This window comes from Mercenaria mercenaria, chromosome 3 (genome assembly GCF_021730395.1).
Source record: "Mercenaria mercenaria strain notata chromosome 3, MADL_Memer_1, whole genome shotgun sequence".
NCBI lineage: Eukaryota > Metazoa > Mollusca > Bivalvia > Venerida > Veneridae > Mercenaria > Mercenaria mercenaria.
In genome coordinates, this window is record NC_069363.1 from 11,743,698 (window position 1) to 11,750,046 (window position 6,349).

A 6,349-nucleotide genomic window follows, 5' to 3' on the forward strand; every position below is an offset into this window, starting at 1 on the left:
CTTAGACCTAGGGGCCTGGTTCTTGTGCATGACACTCCGTCTTCTGGTGGTGAACATTTGTGCCAAGTTATATTAAAATCCCTCCATGCATGAAGAAGAAATGCTCTGGACAAAGTTATCATTCGTGTATCCTTTGACCTCTAAGTGTGACCTTGACCTTAGACCTGGTTCTTGTGCATGACACTCCCTCTTCTGGTGGTGAACATTTGTGCCAAGTTATATTAAAATCCCTCCATGCATGAAGAAGAAATGCTCTGGACAAAGTTATCATTCGTGTATCCTTTGACCTCTAAGTGTGACCTTGACCTTAGACCTGGTTCTTGCGCATGACACTCCATCTCATGATGGTGAACAATTGTGCTAAGTTTCATCAAAATCCTTCCATGCATGAAGAAGATAGGCTCCGGACAAAGTCTGTGGACGCCGCCCGCCCACCCATCCACCCGCCCGCGGCGTTCCCATATGTCCTGTTTTTCAAACGGGCTTACAACAAGAACTGTCACAGGAGACAGCGCGCTCGACTATTTGGATGCTGGATAGTGAAACTGGGCACATCTGAGGAAACTAGAGCTGTCACTGGAGTGTTTAATGACTCCAATTGTGGATGAAGATATTGCACAACAGCCCGAGTCTATGTCAAAACTATCAACTTAAAGTAATAAGAGAGGTAAAGATAAAATGTATCAAAACACTATATAAGTATATCCTAAGCAAAAAGGGGCATAATTCATAGGGCTGTGGATCGTCAGACAGGTGGCGATCCGATCCGATCCACGAGTCGGAGCTGACAATTCACAGATCGAACCGCGGATCACCAGCAACAACTTATGATACAAAAAATGCCATCCTGTTATTTTTGTACTTTTTTCTTTATGGAATCTAAACTTTGCAGTTCTCATGGTGCTCAGTGTAATAGTTTTGATCTATGTTTGATGTTTTGCTCATTAATTAAGGTCAGGTTTTGCGGATGGACTTCTGTAATGTTCAGCCATTCTTGCAGATGAACGATATGACGTCAGTCATTAATATCACAATATTTAGTAACAGTTCCGTATTTTTTGATAAGAAAATTTTATTTGTTGGACAGAAATTTCGTAACTAAGTTTTTATTAAATTTAATTACTTAAATGGTAAATGTTTATTCACTGTTTTGACAGATTTCATATTAATTTTAGTTCGAATATAAGACCGATGCTAACTCTACCTAAAACATTTGTTTACATCTGGTTTAGAATCTGACAACGCGTAATCATCTTAGATGTGCAAGAAAATTCATTAAAGATGTTTAATGTGGCTTTAATTTAGTTTTATTGATAGAATTTTACATATTGCATTTATTAATGAAAAAGATCACGATCAAACGATCTTGACAATGACGAATATCCGTACTCGAACTTTTGGTCAAACTCGTGGATATTCGAGTACTCGGATACTCGTTACAGCCCTAATAATTCATTAAATATTGGTGCCAGTGTTATGCAGCTTGTGCCATATAGTGTGGGTGATGATGTTGAACAACTATTTTAAGTTTGAATCAAATCTATTCAGTAATAACAGAGACAGAGTGAAAGTGCATCAAAACTTTAACCTAAAATTCTAAGTAAAAAGGGGGAATAATTAATGAAAAATTTGTGCCAGAGTTATTCACCTTGCGTCATATGGTGTTGGTGATGATGTTGAACAACTATTTTAAGTTTGAATAAAATCCATTCAGTAATAACAGAGACAGAGTGAAAGTGCATCAAAACTTTAACCTAAAATTTTAAGTAAAAAGGGGAAATAATTCATGAAAAATTGGTCCAAGAGTTATGCACCTTGTGTCATATGATAAGGGTAATGAGGTTGAACAATTGTTTAAGTTTGAATTAGATCCATTCAGTAATAACAGAGATAGAGTGAAAGTGCATAAAACGTTAACCTGAAATTCTAAGTAAAAAGGGGAATAATTCATGAAAAATTGTGCCAGAGTTATGCATCTTGTGTCATATGATGTGGGTGATGATGCTGAACAACTATTTTAAGTTTGAATCAAATCCATTCAGTAATAATAGAGGTAGAGTGAAAGTGCATCAAAACTTTAACCTAAAAGTCTAAGTAAAAAGGGGAAATAATTCATGAACAAGAGCACCGCCTTGCGGGTGCTGACGCTCATCTGATTTTTTTTGTATAATAGAAATATTGTCCTACCAATGATTTTCTAAGTCTAAAAAGGGCCATCGTTCTTGCAAAAAGCAGGACAGAGTTATGTTTCTTGATGTACAGTGTCCACTTATGATGGTGAAAAACTGTTGCAAGTTTTAAAGCAATAGCTTTGACAGTTTATGAGAAAAGTTGACTTAAACATAATATTCAACCAATAAAAGGTTTTTTCTAAGTCCAAAGGGGCAATAATTATTGCAAAAAGCAGGATGGAGTTATGTTACTTGTGTACAGGGTCAGCTTATGATGGTAAACAAGAGATGCAAGTTTTAAAGCAATAGCTTTGATGGTTTAAGAGAAAAAGTTGACCTAAACATAAAACTTAACCAAGAAATCTGATATTTTCTAAGTCCAAAAGGGGCCATAAATCTTGCAAAAAGCAGGATGGAGTTATGTTTCTTGCTGTACAGGGTCAGCTTATGATGGTGAACAAGTGTTGCAAGTTTTAAAGCAATAGCATGATAGTTTAGGATAAAAGCTGACCTAAACATAAAATTTAACCAAGAAAACTGATTTTCTAAGTCCAAAAGGGGCAATAATTCTTGCAAAAAGCAAGATGGAGTTATGTTTCTTGATGTACAGGGTCTGCTTGTGATGGTGAACAAGTATTCCAAGTTTCAAAGCAATAGCTTTGATAGTTTAGGAGAAAAGTTGACCTAAACATAAAACTTAACCAAGAAATCTGATATTTTCTAAGTCCAAAAGGGGCCATAAATCTTGCAAAAAGCAAGATGGAGTTATGTTTCTTGCTATACAGGGTCAGCTTATGATGGTGAACAAGTATTCCAAGTTTCAAAGCAATAGCTTTGATATTTTAGGAGAAAAGCTGACCTAAACATAAAACTTAACCAGGCAACGCCGACGCCGACAACCGCTCAAGTGATGACAAAAACTCATCATTTTTTTTTTCAAAAAATCAGATGAGCTAAAAATTGGTCCCAGAGTTATACACCTTGTGTCATATGATGTGGGTGATGATGGTGAACAACTATTTTAAGTTTGAATCAAATCCATTCAGTAATAACAGAGATAGAGTGGAAGTGCATCAAAACTTTAACCTGAAAATCTAAGTGAAAAGGGGGGATAATTCATGAAATATTGGTGCCAGAGTTATGGCCCTTATGTCAGATGATGTGGATGATGATGAGGAATAAGTATTTCAAGTTTGAATCAAATCCATCAAGTAATTACAGAGATAAGTTGAAACAAGAAGCGCGGGAATGCCACGAAACCAGGTTTTCAACACTTTTCATAAGAATAAACAAGAGTGCCAGAATGTCACGTACAATATACGCCCGTCACAGCAAATTTCTTTACTCTAGCACTTGTATTTGCAGATGTAATTTTAATTTTGTGCTTGTTTAGTAATCATTGTAATTCTTTTGTTTTTATAAGTCCACAAAAAACTCCTTACCAGGTAGAGATACCTTAAAATACACCTAAAATTAGCAAGTAACAACTATGTTGTACCACAGGAAAGTGGTCTTGGTTTTTCCCTACGGTCAATTATAAAAAAGTTACAATATAAGTTATTTATAGTAACAACTAAGGGAAGTTAATCTTAAAAAAAAATTAAAAAAAAAAAAAAAAAAAATACAAAAAAAAAAAAAAAAAAAAGTCCACACAGAAATCCTTACCAGGTAGAGATTGATCAAAATACACCTCAAAATTGGATGTAACATGCATGCTGTACTACAGAAAAGTGGTCTCGATTTTTCCCTACGTCTAGTAATGAAAAAGTTACAATGTAAGCTATTTATAGTAACAACAAAGGGAAGTAATTCTAAAGAAGGGAACTGCGCAAGACACTTTGTCTCATGATGGTGTATAATTGTGCCAAGTTACATCAAAATCCCTCTATGCATGAAGAAGATATGCTCCGGACAAAGTTTTCATTCTTGTATCCTTTGACCTCTAAGTGTGACCTTGACCTTAGACCTAGGGACCTGGTTCTTGCGCATGACACTCCGTCTCATGATGGTGAACAATTGTGCCAACTTTCATCAAAATCCCTCCATGCATGTAGAAGATATGGTAACCCTAACCCTAACCTAACCCTAACCATGGTTCATACAGGACTTGGCAAAAAAAATTCAAGGATTTTTCAAGGACTTTTCAAGGACTTTTTATCGATTTTCAAGGACTATTTTAATCGCTTTAAATCTTAAATTACAAAACCATTTAGGCTCTTCATAAGGCATTATGATAGAAGAAAAGTTACAGAACAGTTTTATTTTCCATAAGCTACAATAGCATATCTTAACCTTTATGAGATCTTCAATGGGATTACCTTTTATGAGCTATATTTGCCTGTATACATACTTAATACATGTTTCTTATAAGTCTTTCAAGCTCTCAAGACTAGTTTTCAATTTGTCCTCAAGGGACTTCACTTCTTGTTTTCGCGTGTGATTTCAACGCACTTTCTCCCATAGTTCCGACATCAATGAGTTTATCACATACACTTATGCTTGTCTGACTTAAACTCCTTTAACCATGATGAATAATCATCCTGTGTAAGCCATTTATTGGCGAAACTACATTTATTTTTTGGGCCACTCATTGTTGTTGTTGATAAGTGCGCATAATATTTTAACGTTGTGAAAATCGCTATTCCGTATCTAACTTCCGTACCGAAACGGTGTTCAACTAGCGTTCCCTCAGTGGGTGTGCATGTATTTTTATTTTACACCGTTTTTTCGCTCGTTTTGACTTATTTATTATTTATTTTTTGTATTTTTCCCCTACAATACGATTGCACCCCCGTTTTTAGCAAAATTTAAGGACTTTTCTACCTTTTTTTTCAAAATTCAAGTACTTTTTCAGGGGATTTTTTGGAAGAAAAAAATCAAGGACTTTTCAAGGACTTAGGATCAAATTCAAGGACTTTCAAGGACCTGTGCGAACCATGCTAACCCTATTTTTAGTAACAATGACCTTGACCTTGATCCCAGAAACCCCAAAATCAATCCCAAGCTACAACTTTATATAAGTTTTCTATATACCAAGTTTCATCATGATAGCTCATTCCTAAGTTAAGTTATTGACCGGAAACCCTTTTTCTATTTTAAGTAACAGTGACCTTGACCTTGACCCCAGAAACCCCAAAACAATCCCAGCCTTTGTCTTGATATAAGCTACATACATACCAAGTTTTATTCAAATATCTTTACCGAAACAAAAGTTATAGACCGGAAACCCTTTTTCTATTTTAAGTAACAGTGACCTTGACCTTGACCCCAGAAACCCCAAAACAATCCCAGCCTTTGTCTTCATATAAGCTACATACATACCAAGTTTTATTCAAATATCTTTACCGAAACAAAAGTTATTGACCGGAAACCCTTTTTCTATTTTAAGTAACAGTGACCTTGACCTTGACCCCAGAAACCCCAAAACAATCCCAGCCTTTGTCTTGATATAAGCTACATACATACCAAGTTTTATTCAAATATCTTTACCGAAACAAAAGTTATTGACAGGAAACCCTTTTTCTATTTTAAGTAACAGTGACCTTGACCCCAGAAACCCCAAAATCAATCCCAGCCTTTGTCTTGATATAAGCTACATACATACCAAGTTTTATTCAAATTTCTTTACCGAAACAAAAGTTATTGACCGGAAACACCAGTCTGATGCCGTCGCCGCCGCTGCCCGCCCGACCGAAATCTACCCCAACCTAATAACTCAGGTTTTCTTTGAAAACCTGGTTAAAAAGAGAAAGTGCACCAAAACTTTAACCAAGGTGGGGACGCGGAAAGATGCCGACGCCGACGCTGGGGCGAGTAGGATAGCTCTCCTTATACTTCGTATAGTCGAGCTAAAAATGCATAAAAAATAGCCTAAAATTCTGTAAACAAGAGGGTCATGATGACCCTATATTGCTCACCTATTAAACTTGGCCTTAGAATCATCAAGATAAACATTCTGACCTAGTGTCATGAAGATAGGGTCATAAATGTGGTCTCAAGATGATTAACAAGTTTTTCCTTTGATTCGAGTGGTGACCTAGTTTTTGACCCCACATGACCCAGTTTCAAATTTAGCCTAGGAATCATCAAGATAAACATTCGTTTCAAGTTTCATGAAGATATGGTCAAAAATATGGCCTCTAGAGTGTTAACAAGCTTTTCCTTTGATTTGAATGGGT

The 6,349-nt window shown here is 36.0% G+C and overlaps 1 long non-coding RNA gene across 1 annotated transcript; it reads right to left on the minus strand.

The window, feature by feature from the left end:
- Window positions 1-4,875: 4,875 nt before the first annotated feature.
- On the minus strand, window positions 4,876-5,812 carry LOC128555492 (uncharacterized). Its single transcript, XR_008370105.1, has 2 exons — window positions 5,714-5,812; window positions 4,876-5,281 (listed from the first exon to the last, which is right to left on the minus strand). It is a non-coding gene; the product is annotated as an uncharacterized LOC128555492 (long non-coding RNA).
- Window positions 5,813-6,349: the final 537 nt, after the last annotated feature.